This window comes from Canis aureus, chromosome 5 (genome assembly GCF_053574225.1).
Source record: "Canis aureus isolate CA01 chromosome 5, VMU_Caureus_v.1.0, whole genome shotgun sequence".
Lineage (NCBI taxonomy): Eukaryota > Metazoa > Chordata > Mammalia > Carnivora > Canidae > Canis > Canis aureus.
The window spans coordinates 3,203,074-3,227,927 of record NC_135615.1 but is presented as its reverse complement, the minus strand read 5'-3'; the positions used below and the strand labels follow the sequence as shown (position 1 = coordinate 3,227,927).

The following is a 24,854-nucleotide window of genomic DNA, read 5'->3' as shown; positions in this document are numbered from 1 at the left end:
ACCATGTGCCCCCCCCCCAGGCAGCAGGCTCGGGTCTAGGGGCAGCGGGACCCAGGCTGTGCTGACCATGTGCCCCCCCCCCCCCCAGGCAGCAGGCTCGGGTCTAGGGGCAGCGGGACCCTGGGCTGTGCTGACCATGTGCCCCCCCCCCCCCCAGGCAGCAGGCTCGGGTCTAGGGGCAGCGGGACCCAGGGCTGTGCTGACCATGTGCCCCCCCCCCCCCCCACCAGGCAGCAGGCTCGGGTCTAGGGGCAGCAGGACCCTGGGCTGTGCTGACCATGTGCCCCCCCCCCAGGCAGCAGGCTCGGGTCTAGGGGCAGCGGGACCCAGGCTGTGCTGACCATGTGCCCCCCCCCCCTCCAGGCAGCAGGCTCGGGTCTAGGGGCAGCGGGACCCAGGGCTGTGCTGACCATGTGACCCCCCCACCCCCCCAGGCAGCAGGCCCGGGTCTAGGGGCAGCGGGACCCAGGAGCGCGGCCCCCCGGCCGTCCCGGACCTGCTCCCTCCCCGCAGCTCTGACAAGCCCGCACCCACAGTGTCCGGAGACTAAAGGTGCCCGCATGCGGGCCCCAAGCAGGGTTTTGGGGCAGGAACGGGGGACTGGACGGAGGCTGTCCCACGGGACCCGAGCGCGCAGAACCGACACAGGCACTGCGGGCCGCCGGCGGTAGAGACCGACGTCCTCGGTGCCCGGGTCCGCTCTCCTCCGGGTCGGGTGGCTTTCCCCAAACACTGTCCGCCTCGGGCCCGGTAGGAGTGCGGGGGGACGGGCGAGCGCCGCCCGGAGGGACAGCGGGGGCCTCAGAAAGCGGTGCGCGCGGATGGGGAGGCGGGGGGGACCCCGGGCGGGAGACCGGGCGGGGACGCGGAGGGCGACGGGGCGGGGGACGCGGCGGGGGACGCGGCGGGGGACGCGGCGGGGGACGCGGCGGGGCGGGGCGGGGGACTCAGCGGCCGGGCCGCCGTCCGGAGGCCGCGGTCTCGGGCTGCCCCTGCCCTCCCCGCCGCCGCCCTCTCCGCGCCCCCGACTGCCGCTCGCCCCGCCCCGGCCCCCGCCTCGCTCCCGGCCCCCGCCTCGCTCCCGGCCCCCGCCTCCTGCGCCGTCGGCGGCTCCGCGGTGCCGGGTCCCGCCTGGCGCGCCACTTACCCGCCGCGATGGGATTTACGTAGCGGCCGTCGTCACTGCTTACGGGCGGGAGGAGGTGGGGACGGCGAGCCCGGCAGCCCGGCGCCCCCGGGGCCCCGCGTCGCCCCCACGTCAGCTCTGATGCGGCAGCCACAGCCTCCCCGCCGACCCGGGGCCAAAAGTAGCGCAGCAGCCGACCGAACCGCGTCCTCGCGTCCCGCCCTCCCCTCCCCCCTCCCCCTCTCGGCGACCGCCTCCCCGGGGACGCCCGGCGGAAGAAAATCCAGGCTCGAACCCTGCCCCCTGCCGGCCGCCAGCGGGAGTGCAGCGCCGACAATCCAACAATTAGATGGAACGGGGGGAGGGGAGGAGGGAAAGGAGGGGCCAGGGGGCGGGGCCTGAGTGGTCGGGAGGCGGGGCCTCGGGGTGGCGAGGGGGACCGGGCAGGGGGCGGGGCCTCGGGGTGGCGAGGGGGACCGGGCAGGGGGCGGGGCCTCGGGGTGGCGAGGGGGTCCGGGACCGGGGCCGGGAGGAGGGGCGGGCTGCGGCGGGAGGAGGACGGGGTCCTGGAAGCCGGAAGCCGCCAGCCGCCCCGCCTCGCGCCGGAAGTCCCGCTGGCGGCAAAGTTAACGGCAGTGGTTGGCGCGTCCGCGTCGGAGCTGCTGGTTCTCGAGGCTGCCGGCTGCGCGCCCCCTGCCCCCGCCGAAGCTGACGTGCCCGAGCGGACCCGGGGAGCGTCCGCCGTCCCGGGGCCCTGTGGACGTGACTTCGGGGAGCTGGCTGTCCTGGTCCCAGCCTGCTCCGCCTCCCCGGTGACTGCGTCGGGGTGTGCAGAATCAGCGGTGGGCCCGCTGGGAGATGCGACGCCGGGAAGGAAGGCTCTGGGTGGCAGGCCAAACCCCGTGCCTCTGAAGTCGGAGTTTGCTTCCCATCCAGTGGAAGGCGAGGGCCCTCCGGTAAGGGGAGCGTTCCGACCCTCTCTCGGGAACCCTTTCTGCATACTCAGAACTTCCTCAACTGCAAGGCTGAGCAAGCCCTCCCAAAGGGAGCCTCCGTAGCCTAAAGACAAGCCGCTTTACATTCAGAAAACACGAATTCAGACAGTGATTACCGCCCAACTTTATAGTACTCAGGGGTGTGAGATGCAGGAAACCAATGTCAAGGACACCACTGATAAGTTGCTGAGAAAAAATAAAAACATGCCAACGTAGTGCAGGTAGAGACGGGAAGCTTTGTGAAATATTAGAATCTGCAGAGTGGGAGAGAATCCTCAACTCTGCAGTCCCAGATTTTGGCCAGCCTGAACCGCTTCCAGCTGTAATGCATAGGGCGCAGATAGAACCCAAATCTGTAAGTTCACTTCCCCCTTTTGACGTAAGAATTCTGAAGCCCCTCCTTGCGTTATCATAGACAATGCCCATCTCGACCACTTGTGAGTACCGATTTCTTAATAAGGAACATTAGCAAGTTAACAAAATTGAATTTAAAAAACAACCAAGTCCTTTTTTGTGTGTGTAGTTAAGGCTGGCACAGAATATTTTTAGGTAAGTAATACAGCTCATTTTAGCCCAGGGGAAAAGGGGTCACTAGAAGGGAAGGGAATAAAAAGGGGTTATCAAACACTCAAATCTTACTATTCATTATGGTCAAGGTTGACCAGTGCAGGATGAATAGATTTTTAGCCACAAGTGATTGAAATTGTGATCATTCACCTTCCCCAAAACATTGCTTTCCCCCTGGTTGTTTGCTGCTAAATTTAACAAAGTATACATTCTTCATATACATAGAGTCCATTAGATATAGGACTTAAGATGTAAGTGGTAAATCAACATACACTAAAATGTAAATGTCAACCCTTTCTTGAGAGTACCTGGGGTCTGAAGAGAAAGGGCATGACAGAGCAGCAGGATCTCATAGTCCCCTCGGCCACAAGTCCAATACACATCTCACTGGGCCAAAATCAAGGGATTGTTGGCTCCAGCGAAAAGTCCATTTCCTTGCATTTTTCGTCTTCTAGAGGCCATCCACATTCCTTGATTGATTCCTTTTCCTCCATCTTCAAAGCCAGCAACAGCTGGTGGAGTCTTTTGCTGCCATCGTTATGATTTTGTCTCTCACCTCCCTCTTTTACTTACCAAAACCTTGTTTTAATATTGGGCCTACCCTAATAATCCAGGATAATCTTCCCATATCAAAATTAGCTGATGAGCAAACTTGATTCTATCTGTAACAATTTCCTTTTGCCACATAACCTGTTCACAAGTTATGGGATTAGGATGGAGACATCTCTGGGGAGTGAGCTATTCTGCCTATCCATAGTGAAGGATTCTAAAATAAGCTTGAGCTCTTAGAAAAATCACCTGCCTCTAGGAAGTATCCCTTGCAAATATTTCAAATGTTTGACTAGAAATGCCAATAACTGATTTATCACTTTCTCATTACCTATGATATAGAAAATCTTTAAATTTTTAATTTTTAAATCAGGGGTAAAGGAGCAGATTAGGAAGGTACAAGTTTTTAAATGGGAAGAATAATATACCTACTTCTTAGCATTGTTGTAAGGATTAAATAAAGTAACTACCATAAAGTATGTGCTCAATAAAAAAAAACTAGCCAAAATGGGTGATGGGTATTAAGGAGGACACTTGTGATGAGCACTGTTATACATAAGTGATAAATCACTAAATTTTACACCTGAAACCAATTTTACCATATATGTTAACTAACTACAATTTTAAATAACTTGAAATGGAGCAGGGTGGTGGGGAGGAATATTTTTATATTGGTCCAGTGTCCAGGTTTTTGGGCTCCTCACTTAGGCAATATTGCTCTGTAGAAGAGGGACAGCTAGAACATCTACTTTCCTGAGAAAATACAGGCTGTGGGTCACACCCATATATTCTCCCTTCACCTCAAAATATCTTAAATCATCCCTTCCATTATGGGTCAGGAGGAACACCTCCCTCCTTTGCTTTCTAAATCCAGGTATAAAATAGGTGTCATTTCTTTCCCATACCAGATCTAAGTCAATTATCTGCTGTCTTGTACCTTTATTCTCTTCCTCTAGGCTCCATCTCCTATCCCTGCAAATGTATCCTATCTGCCTCTACTTGAAAAGTGTTGACTGCTTCTCCTACCAGAAAAGCTACAGAGTTGCCAGCTCTAGGGTGCCCATTCACATTACATTTTTCCCCATATGCCTGTTCCATCTCTTGCCATCATCTCACTATCAGACTACTCAGGAATAGAGAAGACACTTAACTATATTCACTTACTCACCACCTACTACTCATTTCTAACTTCCTGGCTGTCTGATATTTACCCTCTTTCCCCTTCCCCCCCCCCCCCAAGACCTCTTTCTGATTACAGAATCTGAAACTTTTTTTTTTCACTCTTCAAGCTGCTTGACCTCTTTTCCTACCTTAGTGTCTCCTCTCTGAGTTTCCATGACATTTGACTCTCCTGGTTTCACTCATCTTTGCTTCCCTAATGTGGATAGTTCTGAGTTTTCTGCCCTTGATCGTCTTCTACATTGTCCTCCTTAGTTACCATTCTCACTTCTGTTGAAAAGAAAGAAACTTGCCTCCATTATAGGTCATCCTAAGTATTTCTATTTGGTTCGTTTTCCCAATACATGGCTCTTGTGATGTGATTTCTCTTATTAAAAGTCCTGAATGGGGATCCCTGGGTGGCGCAGCGGTTTGGTGCCTGCCTTTGGCCCAGGGCGCGATCCTGGAGGCCCGGGATCGAATCCCACATCGGGCTCCCGGTGCATGGAGCCTGCTTCTCCCTCTGCCTGTGTCTCTGCCTCTCTCTTTCTCTCTCTGTGACTATCATAAATAAATAAAAAAATTAAAAAAAAAAAAAATAAAAGTCCTGAATGAAAAAAAAAATCTTGAATGATTGAGGGAGTGGGACTTATGGGGTCAAAGGTGGAAAGGAGATTGAATTCCCTTTGGTGGCCTCTTGAAGAATCTACTACACGTACATACTACATATTCTAAAAACAAAATTTTAGTTAACGCAAAAACTTAGATCTAATTGGCTAAGTCCAAATATCCTAGTTTTGCATAAAACCTTTCATGATGTGGGCCCAACTTAAGTTTACAGCCCTATTCCATGTTAGTCTCTTGTGTTTTGTATCACACTGGTTCTCAAAGCATCCTGCACATCAGAGTCACATGAAGAGCTTGAAAAGATGTACCCAGGCCATCGGCCCTACCTGTTGACTTACTGAGTCAGAATCCTCAAAGAAAGGGCCTATAAATCTACCTCTTTTAAGATCTCCAGTGAGTTGCAAGATTATTACTTGGCAGCACTTCAGCCAAAACTTACTACTTACTATTATATATAATTACCTTACATTTTCCGATCTTTTTTGCCTTAATTGCCCGTTTTCTCACCAGTTCTCTGTATCTGCCAATTAAAATCTTCTCCATCCTATCAGATCCAGCTTACATACTATCTTCTTTACTCCCACTTAGCCCAAAGTAAGCACTGAATAGATATTAGCTGTAATTAATATTTTGAATGACTTGGGCAAGTTCCTTCATTGACTTGTGCAGAATCAAAGCTCTAGAAAGAGTCTTAAAAACCTAAATTGACCCACTTTGTTTTATAAATTAGAAAGTGGAGGGATGCCTGGGTGGCCCAGTTGGTTAAGCATCTGACTCTTGATTTTGGCTCAGGTCATGATCTCAGGGTGGTGAGATCGAGCCCCACATCAGGCTCCATTTGCATTGAGGAGTCAGCTTGAGGATTCTCTCTCCCTCTCCCTCTATCCCTCTCTCCCCTGCACTTGGTGGACACCCATCTCTGTGCATTTTCTCTGCGTCTCTCTCAAAAAGATAAATGAGATTTTTTTTTTTTTAGTGGAGACTAAGTAGGTAGAAAACTTGCTTTGGCTAATAAGTAGTAATATCAGGACTAGGATCGAGGCTTTGTGACTTTTAATCCTGTACTACATCTATTACACCACAAGTTCTCAGAATTTTGCATTGTTTAAATGACTACTACTTTACCAGTTTACCGTAGATGAGAGAAAATGGATTCACTTGAAAGTAGTTTACACAGGTCCTTTCTATTCAAGATTTAGGATTTGGGATTTTAACAACTGTAGTTTTCCCGATTTAAATATTTCAGAAAAGTAAAACAAGTCATTGTAACATATGCTTGATTTATGATGTCTCCAATTTGCTGTTTGGGAAGAAATATTTCATTCTACTAGAAAGTTAATAGTCCTAGCTTCCAACATGAGAAATACCTTTTGCATGTGGGTATATGTCCTTTTTTTTTTTTTTTTAATTTTATAAACTTAAACCTCCAAATCTAATGGCTATGAACTCAGAAGAATATTTAAAATATTTATTTATACAAACAGGCCACTGAATTCTTTAAAATGAGGAGATTGTTTGGAGTCTTTAAACTTTCATGTGTAATTTTTTAAATCATAAAAATATAATGAAAACCTACTTTCAAATGTTTCCTACATGTTTTTATTCACAAGAAATTCAGCTGCCTGCCAAGATTTATTCTTTTCACATAGGATCACATTGTAGCTATTGTCAGAACCAATAAGGCCTGAAAAGCTAAGAAGCTTGGCTAAATTAACTGACCACTGTTCAACCTTGGAAATTGCAGGATTTGATAGAATTAATGTAGCAATTTGGTTCTGTTATTCGAATATATTTTTTTAAGATTATATTTATTGAATAAATGAGAGACAGAGAGAGGCTGAGACAGGCGGAGGGAGAAGCAGGCTCCAAGGAGGGAGCCCGATGTGGGACTCGATCCCAGAACTACAGGATCACAACCTGAGCTGAAGGCAGACGCTCAACCACTGAGCCACCCAGGTGTCCCCAAATATTTTTTGATAAAATTATGATAGTAGTTAGTGTTTCTTTTATTTTTATATTTTTTTAATTTTTTTTTTATTTATTTATGATAGTCACAGAGAGAGAGAGAGAGAGGCAGAGACACAGGCAGAGGGAGAAGCAGGCTCCATGCACCGGGAGCCCGATGTGGGATTCGATCCCGGGTCTCCAGGATCGCGCCCTGGGCCAAAGGCAGGCGCCAAACCGTTGCGCCACCCAGGGATCCCTATTTTTATATTTTTAAGTATATAAATAAGATGTCAGAGGAACACCAGCATGTCAAAGACATGAATGATAATTCAGAGCATATGAACTGCTAAGTACCTTATTAATTAAATTATTAAAAAGAAATTTATAACTAGTCCTGGAAATAAATCCAATGACTATTATTTAAGACTCTTTAAAAGAATTGAGCAGGGGATCCCTGGGTGGCTCAGCAGTTTGGCACCTGCCTTTGGCCCAGGGCGCCATCCTGGAGTCCCGGATCGAGTGCTCCCGGCATGGAGCCTACTTCTCCCTCCTCCTGTGTCTCTGCCTCTTTCTCTCTATGTCTATCATAAATAAATAAATAAATCTTTAAAAAAAATAAAAGAATTGAGCAAAATAAATAATAAATAAATAAATAATAAATAGAATTGAGCCCCAATGTATGAGAGGATTAGAAGGTTACTGGATTGAAATACAACAGCTTATCCCATGACCAAGAGGCTGAGTTTAACAAATGTTTGGTCAGGACAAAATTCTGAAGATGAATTTCCACTACATTGAAATGGCAGCTATCAAAACTCAGCTCTGCACGTGGTTGTCTGAAGAAGGAGAAATCAGGGTAAGTCTAACTAAAAACAGATATTAAGAGATAGCAAGAGCTGGATAAAAAGCACCAGATTAGATTGATTCAGATGGTAAAATGGGCAAATGACCTAGCCAAGGGCAGCCCCCGTGGCCCAGTGGTTTAGCGTCCCCTTCAGCCCAGGGTGTGATCCTGGGGACCCAGGATCAAGTCCCATGTCAGGATCACTGCATGGAGCCTGTTTCTCCCTCTGCCTGTGTCTCTGCCTCTCTCTCTGTGTCTCATGAATAAATAAAAATCTTAAAAAAACAAAAAACCTTTAAGAAGATATGACATTATGGGGAATGTGTTAAGTAGCTTCCAAAACAGTTGAATGCTCACCTCAGGCTTCTAAATACCTGTTTGCTTGCTTTTGTTTGACTTATCTAGTTCAGTGCCATGTGTTAGGAATGTTTGATAACTGTTCCCTAGTAAGATGAGAACTAAGATGCTGTTGTTAAATGAGTCGTATGAAAAAATGCCCTTGAAATGAAGGATTTAGCCAGTGTGTCTCTGTAAAACACGACAGGAATGATATCAATATTGTCTGTGTATTAAATGCCTCATTTTTTTTTTAATTTTTATTTATTTATGATAGTCACACACAGAGAGAGAGAGAGGCAGAGACACAGGCAGAGGGAGAAGCAGGCTCCATGCACCGGGAGCCCGACGTGGGATTCGATCCCGGGTCTCCAGGATCATGCCCCGGGCCAAATGCAGGCGCCAAACCGCTGCGCCACCCAGGGATCCCTAAATGCCTCATTTTTAAGGATGCTTCATCAATAACAAATACTCCAACTAGAATTTACCAAATTCTTAGTCTTCATAAATTGAAAACCACTTATTTTGTAGGTTATAGTGCCATCATGTGGATGTCTTTTCATAAAATGAAATGTAGCATTTTAGTAATAGAGACTATTTTTATGATTGGGAAACCCAGTCACCCACACACAGGCATGACAACTTATAATTTAGTGCTGATTTCTAAGACTGGCTGTATATAGATTCACTTGGGATTTCTGAATCTATGTTGTTAGCATGTAGAATTTGGAAACATTTTTTAGATGATAAAAAGACTTTCTGAATATAATAGCTTGAATATTCATGCTGTCTCTACAGATGGTCAGAGTTTTCTTTTTAACATGTCTATTATAAAGGATACAGATGAACAGCCAGATGAAAAGATACTAGGTCTAGAAGAATCCCAAGCACAGGAGCTTCTGTCCTTTGGAGTTGGGGTGTGCCACCATCCTGGCACATGGATGTGTTCCCAACCTGGAAGCTCTCAGAATCCCATAGTTTATAGAGATTTTATAGAGGCTGCATCATGTAGGCAATCTCCAGCCTCCAGAGGATTGGGGGGGGGGGGGGGGTTAAAGTTCCAAGCTTCTTTTTTTAAAAAAATTTTAAAATGTGTTTATTTGAAAGAAAGAGAGCACAAGCTGGGGACCCACAGAAATATACAGTTGGAAGGAACCTTAGAATTCTTCTGCATTTAAGTTTTATTTAGCAGTTTAACTCCTTTTTAAGATAAAAACTGAACTAACAGTGGTGCCTGGGTGGCTCAGTCATTTGGGCATCTGCCTTTGGCTCAGGTCATGATCTCGGGGTCCTGAGATTGAGCCCCACATCAGGCTCCCTGCTCAGCACAGAGTCTGCTTCTCCCTCTTCCTCTCCTCCCTGCTCATGTGTGCTCCCCTCTTTCAACTCACCCTGTCTCTCAAATAAAATCTTAAAAAAAAAAAAAAAAAAAAAAAAACTAATAAAAACAAGTACTCTGAAGCTGAGACTGAACCCTAAAGTCCTCCAAGAAGAAGGATGTGGTTGGGAATGCCCTTTGGATTTCTCAGTTAGAATATTGTTTAACAAACATTGGATGTTACTTTGTGTAGGCACTGTATATAGGCAATAAAAATGTGAGGGAGAGTCTGTCCAGTGTTACAGAAAACAAGAATGTACAGGAACTTTAGAAAATAGCAACTTTTAAGAGGTGAACAGAAAGGAAAAGAACCAGCAAAGACATTTGGAAGTGTGTCCTGTGAGACAGGAGCAGACCACAATGAGTATAGTATGGATTGGCTGACCTGCACCTGAGCTCCTTTTCTCCTCTACTCTCCCACCAGTAACAGTGATTGAAGAAGAAGGGCTTTCAGGTACCCTGAAGGTAGATGATGTCTGAAGTGGAGAAAATGGTGAATGCTTGAGGCTTGAGTCAGATTACTACCCTAGAAGCACCATATCCCTCGTCCTAACCTCATCTGGAGGAGCACAAACCAGTATCTAGGTTTATCTTCCTTTCCCTTTCTAGCCAAGTAAACACTTAGTAAACACTTAGTAAACACTTGGAAGTCTGACAAATCTGGAATCAGATCCTGATGATCCCAAGGAGTAAATATGAGCACAGGGGGAAGCTTCTGAAACATCTGAGGAGCAATATAACTACTAAAGAAAAACAATCATAGAAACTGCTTGTAACAGAGAAAATCAAACTAATGGATCCAGAGGAAAAGAATTTAAAATAAGTTTCAGGGCAGCACCGGTGGCCCAGCAGTTTAGCGCCACCTTCAGCCTGGGGTGCGATCCTGGGGGCCTGGGATGGAGTCCCACGTCGGGCTCCCTGCATGGAGCCTGCTTCTCCCTCTGCCTGTGTCTCTGCCCCCCTCCCCCCGTGTGTGTGTGTGAGTGTGTGTGTGTCTCATGAATATATAAATAAAATCTTTAAGAAAAAGAAACATATGAGACTTTGTACTGTTTTGCTTTAACAGTTATCCTTTAGAGAAATTAAAATAAAATAAATTTTATCTGCATTTATCCAACATTCTTCATTTCTTTGTGTAAATCCAAGTTTCAATCCAATATTATTTATCCTCTTGAAGAACTTCCTTTAACATTTCTTGTGGAATAGGTCTGATGGCAATGAGTTCTCTGTTTTTGTTTGTCTAAAGAAGACTTTATTTCTCCTTCACTTTTGAAAGATATTGTTGCTGGGTATAGATTTCTAGGTTGACTGATTTTTCCTCAGCATTTAAGGTATTACACCATTGTCTTCTGGCTTGCCTGGTTTCTAACAAGAGGTCCTCTGTAATCCATACCTTTTGTCTTCCTGTCATTCCCTCCTCTCTCCTGTGGTTGCCTTCAGGATGCTATGTTTGTCTTTTGTTTTCATCATTTTGAATAGGATATGTCTGTGTGTGTTTACCTTGATTAGTGTTCTCTCGGTTTCATGGATCTTTAGTTTGGTGTCTACCATTGAATTTGGAAAATTCTTAAGTATCCTTTGCTTGAATATTTCTTCTGCTGTCATACTCTCTTCTCTTTCAGGTGTTCCAATTATGCAGATGTTTGATATCACACAGCTCTTTCATTTTCTGTTCTATTTCACTTTTATTTCTCTTAGTGTTTCACTTTGGGTAAGCTCTATTGATTATCTTCAGGGTCACTAATTCTTTCTTCAGCTATGTCAAGTCTACTTATGAGCATATTGAAGCATTCTTCATGTCTGTTACTATGTTCTTTTTGGTACCATTTTCCTATTTATTCTTTTTTGCTAAAATTACATATTTTCCACCTTTTCTAACAGAAACTTTATTTTTCTTTTCTTTTATTTTCTTTTTAAATAGGGTTCACACTTAGCATGGAGCCCAACACAGGGCTTGAACTCATGACCCCGAGACCAAGACCTGAGCTGAAATCAAGTGTCAGATGCTTAACCAACTGAGCTACCCAGACATCCTTCCATCAGAAACTTTATTTATCATAGTTATTTAAATTCACTGTCAGGTAGCTCCAACATCTGTGTCATACTTAAATCTACCTCTGATGATTGCTTTGTCTCTTGGGAGTATGTTTTGTTGTTGTTGTTGTTTTTCAGTTTTACTACATTTTTATAGTAGGTACTTTAAGGGATTATTTTTTAGGTCTCATCAGCAACATCAAAGTACTGAGTACTCAACAGGATACAGAGCACTGCCAAGTACCTTAGAACATTTACAGGACTTGGAGAGAATGTGGTTCTTGCTGACAAGAAGCTGACATTCGGGGGCTGACAACTCAGACTAAGGGTTGAGAGAACAACAAGGAAATTTATTAAGGCAAATTCTTCACCCCTTTAGCTATTGCGGACTGAATTAATTTTTGAAATTCATCTAATTAAGACACAAATCTAAATTTGGTTGAGAATTCTTTCAGGCTCCAAGTTTTTAACATCCACTTTAACAGAACAGACAGACAACCAGAAGTAAAGACCAGGTTTCTTGAAGTGCAAGGGCCAGAACATCTCATTGTGGCTACTTATTTTAAAAATCACACATTGCACGGTAGGACTAGGGTTATTACACTAGTTTAAAAACAGGCCAAGTGCTGGTGCCGCTTTGCCCTCCTACTAGCATTGGTCATTTAACACAGTGAATGTTGAACATTTGGGTCTACATGTAACCCACAGAGAGCCCACCCTGATCCTAATGTGTGTATCAAATATCCATCAACCTCATATGTCCTCTGAAAGTTTTATTTATGCCCTATTATGTCAAAAGTAATGTAAATAGGCAAATTATAATAAGCTAATGACCTGCATATTTCCATATGGGTGAAAGTCAGTATATCTTTATAGTAAATAAATGGCAGTCATACCTACCTATATAGAAACAACTCGAGGAGCTCCAGATTTTGTATACTCCCCACCATAAGAGGTATGCAGTCTTTAAGGTTTTCCAAAGGTTGTCAGAAAAACAGCAGTTACTCCTGCAGTATCTCATTAGCATCTGATTCAGGTTATGTAATTTAGAAGATATTACAAAGCCAATCTAGAAGTCTGTAATTATTCCAACATGATTCTGTTCTTACCCCTAGAATCACTATCAGAGAGAATAATGCAACATCCTAATCAACAGGACTACAAATGTGCTCTTACAGAAAAACAATCTGATCATCTGGAAAAATCACAGCTACAACCTGGGAACATTCCTATCTGGGATACTGATCTGGACAAGGCACTCGATTTCTAAACAGGAAAACTGTGAGATCAGGGTGAGTTTAGGCTGTCTCTGAGGAACAGCCTATAAATTTCCAGACTGACCTCCAGTCAAATTCCTCCTCCCAGAACAGTTTCATACTTCCCCATCCCCATCAGCTCAAAGTCTGGCGTTAACTCAAAAAACCAAAACAAATTGGAGCAGAAGTGAACAGATGTGTAAACTCTAGCACATTTTTATTGCTGTATTAATTGAAGACGACGAGCACATCCTATCCAAGCAGTGTTGTTGCAGAAAGCAGGGAAGCAATAGGGATAAGTTAGAAAAGAGACTATGAATTGCGTAGATACTATAAAAGTAAAAACATGTCTCAAAACTACAAGAAGCCAGCATCCAAAGGAGTCGTTTGTGTCGGTGGCTTGCTAGACTGTGAATTCGCCGGGCTCGCTCTGGCCTGCCGGCACCCCAGCGGCCTACCTCTTTCCTGCGGGTGTTTGCTCCACAGAGCTAGAATGATTGCTACTGAATTGGAGAATTCACAGGCATTCCAGGTTACTCATGTCAGGATTATTCCTTATACAAAGTCTGATGTCAATGAAGATAAACTGGTTTCTGGGTTAATTACTGCAATTTCTTTCTTTTAAAGTCAGTGGGGGGCAGCCCGGGTGGCTCGACGGTTTAGTGCCGCCTTCAGCCCAGGGTGTGATCCTGGAGACCCGAGATCCAGTCCCACGTCGGGCTCCCTGCATGGAGCCTGCTTCTCCCTCTGCCTTTGTCTGTCTCTGCCTCTCTCTCTCTCTCTATCTCTCTCTCATGAATAAACAAAATCTTAAAAAACAAAAAAAGTCAGTGGGTTACTTATACAGTAGTATTACAATCCGCCCAGCTTTAATTTCATCCATCTCCATGAAAGCAAAGCACTTGGAGCTGGTGAACCTTTTAGGCTTATAGTGTTGTTTTTTAAGATTTTATTTATTTATTCATGAGAGAGAGAGAGGCAGAGACACAGGCAGAGGGAGAAGCAGGCTCCCTGTGGAGAGTCCAATGTGGGACTCTATCCCAGAACCCCAGAATCAGGACCCCAGCTGAAGGCAGATGCTCAACCACTGAGCCACCCAGGTGCCCTGGCTTGCAGTGTTTGAATTCAAGGAAGATAGCTACATCTTTGGTTTATTTTTCAACATGCTTCTGGAACTCAGTGTCCACATTAAAATGAATTTATATATCTTCTTTTCTTGAAGCCACAGGAGTTAAATCTATGCAATTCAGATCATTTACACTAACTGTAATATAGGGATCGATGCACGCTCTGCATCCTTCAGACCAGTTTTCTCAATTCTGATAGTGAATGACCTCATCCCTGGTTCTGTCTGCAGCTTGTAGTAAAGTGCTGGGAACTCTAGCGGGAAAGGAATCAGGAGACTCTGCTCTAACACCATCCTCTTCTTCAAGTTCCAAATGCTCTTCTTCACCAGGTGCTAAAATTCTTCTTAAAAGAACAGGCTGAACGTCAAATGGGAATTCTTTATTATATGTAAGAATATTCTTTAGGATTGGTTCTAGCTTCAGGTCCTCCAGTTTAAATTCTTCTGTGTGGACTGTAAAGCTGCACTTCATTACTCCAAGCATGTTGCAATTCTGCCTATGGTTTTTTTGTTTTGTTCTATTGTGAGTTCAGAATTATTGTGTTGAGCGTGGGCCTCTTTTTGTAGATGTCTTGCTAATATCTGATATTTGTCTATCGCCTCCACCAGCTGGCCCCAAGAGTCAAAGTCAGCGCCTCTCCTAAAACTGGCACCCCAGCGCTGTAGCAGACTCCCAGTCACCTCTGACGTTGCCTGTGCCCACCCTGTCCCCTCCCACCCCTACCCCAGTGAGGCCAGGCTGAAAGCCACATTTTTTTCTTTTAAGATTTTATTTTATTTTTATATTTTTTATTTTTTATTATTTTTTAAGATTTTGTTTTTAAGTAATCTCTACACCCAGTGTGGGACTCAAATTTACAACCTCAAATTTTTACAAGGTCAAAAGTCATGTGTCCTACCAACTGAGGTGCCCCCTGAAAACCAATTTTTTTGTATAGGACGGTAGAATAGTTTCTATGCCTGGAAACAGGTGCCTCTCTTCCTGCTAGGTCTTTAGCTGGAGGAAAGGTGGGGGGTTAATCTAGATAGGAGTTGAGCTGTCTAATTTTTAAATTCCTGTAGCTATATTTTGTGTTAAGGCAGGTTTGGATTACCAGAATAATATTTGTTCAACCCTCAACTTTAGGTCTTCACTTTGTTATGTGTCTCAGAGATCACTTTGTATCTTATTGTACATTTCCAGTTACTCACCCAGCAGTATTTTGCTGTTACTTTTTATTCCAAGTTTGTTAACTTGAAGGGGAAAGGTGCTGAGAGGGGCAGAGAGAAGGGAGTTAGTCACACTTTTTTTCTGACTAAACCTTAGTTTTTAAACAAGATCCATGGATCCCTAAACTTCTGGGAGTGTGTTCTCCTCAGTTCTCCTGCCTCTCTGCCAAGAGTAGGGCTCTTTACCCCTGTTCTTCCCGGCTGCAATGACTTTTCATCAGCACCCTAAGTACAATAGTATTTGTGACCTTTGTAATGAAAGATTAAGACTTTCATTCCATAGTGGAGAATCTCAGAGTGAGATGTCCTTTTCTAGACTGCAAACCAGACACTTTATGAGGGCTCTTTCGAATTTTTTTGGTAAGTGCTGGTAAGGTTTGTGGAGAAAGAGCCCATATGAGGGTATAGACACTGTCCATTTCTACAGGCCCTATGATTTTCATATTGTGCTGACAGCTCCCATTCAGCCTTCAGGAATTCTTCAATTATTTTAGCTATATTTATCTTACCAGTCTCTGGTTGTGCCTGTCTCAAGTAAATTAGTGCTTATATCTCTTCTCTTCCTGTAAACATTGGTCTTTCCTTAGATTTTGGGTCAGTTCGTTGCTCTGTGACCTCAGCTGTCTGACAGCTTCAAAAATTTGAGGTTAGTTGGCCTCTTTTTTATTGTAACAATGAAAGAAATGCTCCTTCCTGCTCTCTCTATCCCCAAATGAACTGAAAGTCAACCCTAGGTAACTTTTAAGTATACAGATGCTTGGGCTTGTCCAAGACTAACTGAGGTACAATATTTATGTGTGAGAACCAGGGATTAGTATTTCCTAACTCCTCAGATGATTCTTCTTGTGTTCATCTAACTTTGAGTACCACTGTGCTGTGTGTGAGAATGAATTGGAGGGGACATATTGGAGGTGGGAAACACTTGGAAGTCTCACAAATCTGGAATCAGATCATGATGACTTGTCTTTGAATGGTGTCATTGGAAGGCAGATAAGTGAATTGACCAAAATTAATTTTATGATTGATAGATTGGAGAAATAAAGTGAGATGGAAATCTGAGGACAATGTATAGGTTTTTGATGGGTTTGAGGTCACATCAAGTAGGGGAAATTTATAGGAGCATTGTGTTTGGGAGTAAGTATAGTTCATTTTTGGACATGTTCATTTGAAATGCCTATTAATAGGCAAATGTTGATGTAGACAATTTGACTTATAAATCAATAGAGAGGTGAGAGAGAGAATGAGAGAGAGAAACTGGTTGAAGATATATATTTGGAGTTGTTAGCATAGAGATGGCAATAGAAGATACACAGTGTATATGCTTGCCAGCCCTTGAGAATGTGGGGAGAAGAAACCTAACACTGAAACCTAGTGAATTCAACTTCTAATGGTGAGGTAGAAAATTCCAGTAAAAATTATTTATAAGTTATTCAATATTCAATGTTATAAATAATAAAATCTACTCTGTAATTGTATATGTAGTTGACATCTTCAGTTAAACAAAACTTAGAAATTACTTGACATACATAATAAAATCTGATATGTATATAATCACCTGTAATCAATCTGAATCTGTATGTACACAATTTTTATATTTTCTCCATATAGTAATTCTTTTATCCATATATTTATCCAAGAAATATATATTGAATACCTATTATGTACTGATATTTTCCTAGGAACTGGGGACACAATAGTAAAGAAGACAATGCCATTACTCTACTGGAACTAGCAATATTGAAAGAAATACCAAATACTTATTTATTTGGCCGGTCATGGCACTTAGACAAATAATAGCATTTATTTATTTATTTATTTATTTTTTTAATAGCATTTAATATTTACTGAGTACTACACATATGAAACACTTTATATATTGTTTTTAAAATTCTCGCAAATCATATTCCTATATTATAAAAAGTAATAGTTTCAGATTGAAAGGATTGAAAGAGTGCTAAACAAGGGATAAGGAAAAAAGCCACACCCAGATACATTATTGTGTAATTAAAGATCATCAGAATGGAAACAGTAGATTGGTGGTTGCCAGAGGCTGGGGGTATAGGAGAAATGGGTGGTGTGATGGTCAAAGGGTACAAACTTCCAGGTATAAGATGAGTAAGTTCTGGGGATTTAATGTACAATATGGTAACTATGGTTAGCAATGCTGTATTGCATATGTGAACGTTTCTAAAAGAGTAGACCTTAAATATTCTTTTTTTTTTTAATTTATTTTTTATTGGTGTTCAATTTACTAACATACAGAATAACCCCCAGTGCCCGTCACCCATTCACTCCCACCCCCCGCCCTCCTCCCCTTCTACCACCCCTAGTTCGTTTCCCAGAGTTAGCAGTCTTTACGTTCTGTCTCCCTTTCTGATATTCGCCACACATTTCTTCTCCCTTCCCTTATATTCCCTTTCACTATTATTTATATTCCCCAAATGAATGAGAACATATAATGTTTGTCCTTCTCCGACTGACTTACTTCACTCAGCCTTAAATATTCTTATTACACACACACAAAGGTAACTATGTGAAGTGATAGATGTGTTAAACCTTACCATAATATACCATTGTTCAATACATACATATATCAAGTCATCACATTGTACACTTCAAATATATACAAGTTATATGTCAATTATATCTCAATAAACCTGGAATAAATAAAGACTATAAGAGAAAAAAACTAGATATAGATCTTTCCAGGTAATCTATTTCTTCTTAAGATAATTTTCTTAAAAAGAAGTAGTTTTCTTAAGAAGAAACTTCTTGGGATGCCTGGGTGGCTCAGTGGTTGAGCGTCTGCCTTTGGCTCAGGGCATGATTCTGGAGTACCAGGATCAAGTACATCAGGCTCCCTGCATGGAGTCTGCTTCTCCTTCTGCCTCTGTCTCTGCCTTTTTCTCTGTGTCTCTCATGAATAAATAAATAAAAATCTTTTAAAAAAAAAAAAAAAGAAGGAAGAAACTTCTTAAGTTTTTGTGGTTTCTTTTTTTTTTTTTTTTTTTTTTTTGCGGTTTCTACCTTACAAAGAATTTCTCTATTTCATTTAATTTGTCAAATGTATTAGCATAAAATTGTTCAAGATATTCCAAATTATCCTTTAATATCTGTAAGATCTATAGTGATAGCTTCTCTTCCAAGCTTACTATTGGTAATTTTTATATTTATTTTTCTCTCTTTGGGATCCCTGGGTGGCGCAGCGGTTTGGTGCCTGCCTTTGGCCCAGGGCGCGATCCTGGAGACCCAGGATCTAATCCCACGTCGGGCTCCCGGTGCATGGAGCCTGCTTCTCCCTCTGCCTGTGTCTCTGCCTCTCTCTCTGTGTGTGACTGTTGTAAATTTTAAAAATATATATATTTTTCTCCCTTTTTTCTTTATCAATTTTTTGCTCTTTACAAAGAAATGACATTTGGATTCATTGATTTCTCTTTATGTTTTCATTAATTTTTGTTATTTTTGTTATTGTTTTCTTTTCCTTATTTTGGATGTAATTTTCCCTCTTTATCTGAGACTTTGTTTTGTAGTAAAAGGATTAATGTCATAAATTTTCCTCTAAGTACTGCTTCAGCAGTATCTTACAAAGTTTTACACGTTACATTTTCATTTAAAATTTTTTGTATTTAAATTCAATTTAGTTAACATACAGTGTGTTATTAGTTTCAGGGGTAGAATGTAGTAACTCATCAGTTGCATATAACACCCAGTACTCATTATATCAGGTGACCTCCTTAATGCCCATCACCCCATTACTCACCTCAATTTGTTTCCTATAGTTAAGAGTCTCTTATGGTTTGCTTCCCTCTGTGTTTTTATCTTATTTTTCTTTCCCTTCCCCTATGTTCATCTCTTTTGTTTCTTAAATTCCACATATGAGTGAAATCATGTATTTGTCTTTCTCTAACTGACTTATTTCATTTAACATAAAACCCTCTAAAAAAAAAAAAAAAAAAAAAAAAAAAACCCTCTAGTTCCATCCACGTCATTACATATATTTTCATTTTCATTCAGTTCAAGATATTTTCTAATTTCCCTTTTGTTTTCTCCTTTACCTAATGGATTATATAAAAATGTCCTGTTTGTGACAGTGACAAACTCCCTTAGTTTTTGTTTATCTGAAAAAGTCTTTATTATGACTTCAACTTTGAAAGATATTTTTGATGGATGAGGTATTCTCATAATTTTTTTGGATTGATAATTTTTTTCCAATGCTTTAGAGATACTTCTTCATATTTTTCTCACTTTCATAGTTTTTTTTTTTTAAGATTTTATTTATTTATTCATGAGAGGCAGAGACACAGGCAGAGGGAGAAGCAGGCTTCCTGCAGGGAGCCTGATGCAGGACTCAATTTCAGGACTCTGAGATCATGACCTTAGCCAAAGGCAGATGCTTAACGACTGAACCACCAAAGTGCCCCCTGAGTTTCATAGTTTCTGATGAGAAATATGTTTTGATTCTTTCTTTCTATATAATGTGTTCTCTTTCTCTGGCTGCCTTTTTTTTTTTTTTTTTTTTTTTTTTTTAGAGAGAGAGGTGGTGGGGAGAGGGAGAGAGAAACTTAAGCAGACTCCTCACTGAGCATGGAGCCCCACTCTGGGCTCCATCTCACTCCGAGCTCAATCCCACAACCCCAAGATCATGTCCCGAGCTGAAGCCAAGGGTCTGGCACTTAAAAATTGTGCCACCCAGGCACTCCTCTGTCTGCTTTTAAGATGTTCTCTCGGGCAGCCTGGGTGGCTCAGCGGTTTAGTGCTGCCTTCAGCCCAGGGTGTGATTCTGGAGACCTGGGATTGAGTCCCGCGTCAGGCTCCCTGCATGGAGCCTGCTTCTCCCCCTGCCTGTGTCTCTGCCTCTCTCTATGTCTCTCATGAATAAATAAATAAAATCTTTTTAAAAAATGTTCTATCATTGATGTTCAACAATTTGATGATGATGTGCCTTGTAATGTTTTTCTTTATATATGTTCTGCTTGTAATTCTTTGAGCTTCTTGGATCTGTTTAGTTTTTCATCAAATTTGGAAAATATTTTGGCCATTTTTTCTTTAAAACTTCTTTGGTGCCTGCCTGTTTCTAGATTCCACTTATACATATGTAGACCATTTCATATTATCCCATAGGTAACTGATGCTCTATTCATTTTGTTTTCTCTTTGTGCTTCTGTTATAGTTTCTATTGCTATTTCTTCAAATTCACTGATGTTATCTTCTGTAGTATCTGGTCTGCTTTAAATCCTATACAGTGTGTTTTTAAATTTCAGGTATATTTTCATTTTGAGAAGTTCTATTTGGACCTTTTATATATTTTTTCCTTTCTCTCTTTATCGTGTCCATGTTTTCCTTTACTTTTGTGAATATATATTTTATATCTATAAGGTCTGTTTTAAATAGTTTGTCTGCTAGCTTCATCATATCTATTATTTCTAGATTTGTTTCTGTTGATTGAGTTTTCTATTTTTCTCCTTACTGTGGATCATGTCCTCTTGTTTCTTTGCATGTTTCATGATTTTTAATCATATGACAGATACTGTGAATTTTACATTCTTGGTTGCTGGATTCTGTCGAATTTCTTTAAACAGTGGATAGGTAAGTACTTGAAACTGGATCCATTTAATATTTTAAGATTACCAAGGTAGATGAAGAACAGCCTTTAGTCTTGGATGATTTTAATCCCATAATTAAGGCAATAATTTTCTGAGAATTCTATTTGATTGCCCTGTGTAATATAAGATCTTTCCACTTTGGCTTATGGAATCATAAATACTTTATTCCCAGTCCTGTGTAAGGTCTAGGAATTACTTTGTTTTTCCTAGAATCTGCTCCATAGGTCATTTCCTTGGACCCAGTTATATTCTTTTACTGCATGCACAGCCAAAAACAAAGCCAAAGACTCTTCCAGGTCCCAACCTATCTCTCAGAGTTCTGTCTTCTGTACTACTTTGTCCTGCAAATTCTAGGGACTTTGGCCTCTCTGAACTCTGTATCTAGCTCTTCAACTCAGCCAAAGATCCAGACTCTGTCTAGGTTGCTCTTCCCTGTGCTATAGCCTTGAAACTGGCAAATTAGTTCAACTGTAAGGTTCAGTTTGTTTTTTCCGTTTCTTCAGGGATCATAGTCCTGCACTGCCTGTTATCCATTGTCTGAAAACTTTTGTTTTATATATTTGTATGGTTTTCTTGTTTTAGAATTGTATTTATTTATTATTTATCCTCTAAATACAATTCTAGCCTCTCCATCCTGGGTAAAGCAGATAACTGGCAGATGAGATTTCTGCAAAATTTTGTAAGATTCAAAATATGGGTTGGAGCTAAGACGACAACTATGCATAGAAATCATGTGCATCTATAAGTATGGATCTATGGCAATGTCTTTTGAAGCTCATAATCTCACAGTTCCAGCTATCAGATGGCTTGGTCTCCTCCCTTCTGATATTAAACGGTTAAATATACCTAGAGATACTTTAATTCCACTGACAAAATGGGACCAAATGAAACTTGACAGTGTCCTAAAAAGACCTTATGTTACTTGACAACCATTTTGGAGAAAAGAAATGGAAATAATGGCAGACTCTAAAATGAAGGCAGAAATTCAAGCTTTGACCTTCCTATCATCAGATTATCTCTCCAGAGTGTACCTACCTAACAAATTAAAATTTGGAGGATGGATATAAAAATATATCAGAATATATCTTTTGATTTGCAAGAGATTTTTCATTAGTTTTCAGTAGTAGATACTGTTGTGGGAAGAACATATATTCCTGATTCTGTAGAGATAAAATAATTTTCCATTAGTGATCTTTTTTGTCAAAACAGCTTTCTTTAGAAGACTTTGTTTTATCCTCCTCTGTAGAGACTGAGTTGTATCCTATGTTCTAAAGTAAATTATAAAAGAGCATATGTTACTTTGGCTTTACCACTTTATTTGAAAAAATATTTATACATGCCATCAAAGTCTGCAGGAATATTTTAATTTCTATAATGCAACTAATGTTAAGCCATAAAGCATCTTTTTAGTATCAAAACTAATAATCTAAATTTGAGAGGCTGCAAATGAATTAAAATGTCTAGCATTTCCTTTTTAGTTGCGCTTTTGTGTTTTGCCTTCGTGGTGTAGGGGTCGTACCCCCTTCTTTCACTTGTGAAAGTAGTAAAATTTATTATGAATAAATATTTGGGTTGATAGAGAAAAAAAAAGAAAAAAATGAGATTGGATAGATTAAATGAGGAAATTGAGATGGAACTGGGACGAATATCGTCTAGAAATCTTGGTCGTGATGACAGAGTTATTGGCAATCACGGAAAAGAAGCAAGATTTCCTTTCCTGGATGAAAATGTCGTCTCCTTTCTAAATTCCCTACCAGTTTGGAAAAAGGCAGACTTGACTTTACCCCGTGGAATTGGTGAAAAACTGATTTTGCGTCTTGCAGCAGTGGAACTTGGCTTAACAGCCTGTGCTCTTCTGCCAAAACGGGCCATGCAGTTTGGATCCAGAATTGCAAAAATGGAAAAGAATAATGAAAAGGCATCTGATAAATGTGGAAGGCTCCAGGTCATTTCCTTAGAAGACCTCTCTATTGAAAAGGAGATTGAAGTGTAATATTTCACGACGTAACAGCATTTACTGAACGATGATGGTGTAAAAATAAAACACTGTGCTGCTTTATTATCATAAAAAAAAAAATCTCAAAAAAGCTCAAAAGCTCAAATCAAATCTCCTCCTCCTGGAGGAGAACTCGCAGCTCCGGGACGCGGTGCAGTGGCTGCCGGCCGAGGTGGAACTTTTTTTTTTTTTTTTAACTCTTTTATTGAAGTGGGAGACGGACACACACGAACAGTCTTTTCTGATGCGGCCTCCGGGCTCAGCGAGGCGCGGGCTGGGGGCGCCGGGCGCGGGGCCTCGGAGCGCGGCGCGGGCGGTGCACGGCTGGAGCGGGCGCAGCTCTGCGGGGCTGTAAAGCGGGGGCTCGAGGCCGGAGCCCGCCCCGTCCAGCAAGCGGTGCGCCAGGCTCAGCTCGCGTCCTGCGGCCTCGGCCTCCGGCAGCGGCAGCTCCAGAAAGTAGGCGGCGGGCAGCGTCACCTGGGGGCGGCTCCGGGCGGCGGCGAGGAGCGCGAGGCGGAGCAGCGGGCCCGGGTGCTGCAGCGGCTCCAGGCGGCTCGGGATGCGGCGCTCGGCGCGCCCGAGCTCGGCCCGCGAGGAGGAGCCGGCGCCCAGGAAGCAGAGGGACAAAAGGTGGGTGAATTTTCCGGCGCTAATAAGGAAAAACTTGAAGCCACCATAAATGAATTAATCTAATTACATTTTCTGAAAACATAACCAGCCCATGGCTGTTGAAAACTTGTAATTTTTTTTATTTACAAAAAGGAAAGATCAAGTATGAAGACTGTATACCCAACCACCGTCTGATTATAAGTGACAATAAAATATTAATTCTACCCTTTTAAAAAAAATGCATAGATTTAAATGATGGATTTTTTTTTACAGTGATAGCAAATTAATTTATTTAGTACTTTTTCCAGTCCATATCATCAGGAGGGTTGATTTCAACTTTCCTTTTACCTACATCAGACCAGTTGGTACTCAAAACTGTACCACCAGACTCCATAAATGATTTGTTCATGGCACGTTTCACTTCATCAGAACCATCTGAATAGATCTGCTGAAATAATTTGTTTAAAGCTGCATCTACCTCCAACTTCTCATTTTTTTCTTCTTCTTTGATCTCACCAACCAATTTATCCCAATTTCTTGTATAATGAGATGACGATGGATATAAGTTCTTTACATCTGCTATGAACTGTTTTGGTTTAGGCACATCTCCTTGCCCCTCTAGCTTTTCCCATCTCACAGCCTCTGTCTTTTTCATTTTAATTTCAATCTTTGTCGAAAGTACTTTAAATGTGCTCTGTTCTGGTATTATAGGATGAAGAAGTCTCAGTTTCAAATTGTAATCCTCTCCAGAAGGAAGTTTCACCAAAGCAGACAACTCTTTTTCTGAAAATTCCACATTTACATTATTCTTCTGAACATTCTTGATCATAAGTGTAATGATTACTTGAGATTCTGTTTGATACCAGTCATACTTGATTTTTGACTGATGAGTCCTTTAAGAATCAGACACCTCAGGCTGTGATCCATTCTGAGCCTCTTGACACTTTTTGATCCAGACAGTGAAATCAGGATCTGCACTATGGATTTCTATGCCGTGAAGATACACAGTGAAGCCAGGAAACAGCTCCTCGAAGTCTGAATGATTCGTACAAAAATTTCCAAAGGCTCCAGCAACAAGCACTCCGTGGGGGTGAAACCCAAATATATAGTTGTGACTTGGATCCAAATCCCAAGTTTTTGATGACTAATTGGAAAATAGTCCTTAAAATACCTCCAAACGGTCCAGCTTCTGACCCAGTTGGATCTCCTGCCTCCCTGCTCTGGGTCCGCCAGTTCAGAATCAAAATGGTGAGTTAAACATTGAAGACTACAAAATAATGCCATCTTTGTGAATAAAAATATGCATAAATTATTTCTACTTATTATAGATACACATATGTGAGAAAATATCACAAATGAACAACTTATGATGATTTATACCAATTCATGACAAAAGGTTACTTTTGGGAAGGGATGGTTAACTTTATAATATTTTATTTCTTGAAATAAAAAGACTGGAAATAAATCAAATGACATGTAAAATTTGTTGTATTT

General features: G+C 41.9%; 2 protein-coding genes and 1 pseudogene across 24 annotated transcripts in view; 1 reads left to right on the top strand and 2 right to left on the bottom strand.

Annotated features, from left to right (window-relative positions):
- CREM (cAMP responsive element modulator) overlaps positions 1 to 1,288 on the bottom strand; it is a 74,600-nt gene extending 73,312 nt beyond the window's left edge. For 16 of the 18 annotated variants that reach the window (XM_077896615.1, XM_077896617.1, XM_077896626.1 and 13 more), the window contains exon 1: positions 1,148 to 1,285. The gene's annotated coding sequence lies outside the window, so the exon portion shown is untranslated. Of the gene's footprint in view, positions 1 to 1,147 lie in introns of all 18 variants that reach the window. The other 2 variants (XM_077896619.1, XM_077896629.1) reach the window with 1 other exon arrangement.
- A 428-nt stretch (positions 1,289 to 1,716) lies between these two features.
- CUL2 (cullin 2) overlaps positions 1,717 to 24,854 on the top strand; it is a 165,659-nt gene continuing 142,521 nt past the window's right edge. The window contains exons 1-3 of one of the 6 annotated variants that reach the window (XM_077896605.1): positions 1,719 to 2,082; positions 7,733 to 7,825; positions 12,677 to 12,853. The gene's annotated coding sequence lies outside the window, so the exon portion shown is untranslated. Of the gene's footprint in view, positions 2,083 to 2,372; positions 2,671 to 7,732; positions 7,826 to 12,676; positions 12,854 to 24,854 lie in introns of those variants that run through there. The other 5 variants (XM_077896606.1, XM_077896613.1, XM_077896602.1 and 2 more) reach the window with 5 other exon arrangements.
- On the bottom strand, positions 11,742 to 17,726 carry LOC144313279 (axin interactor, dorsalization-associated protein pseudogene; annotated as a pseudogene).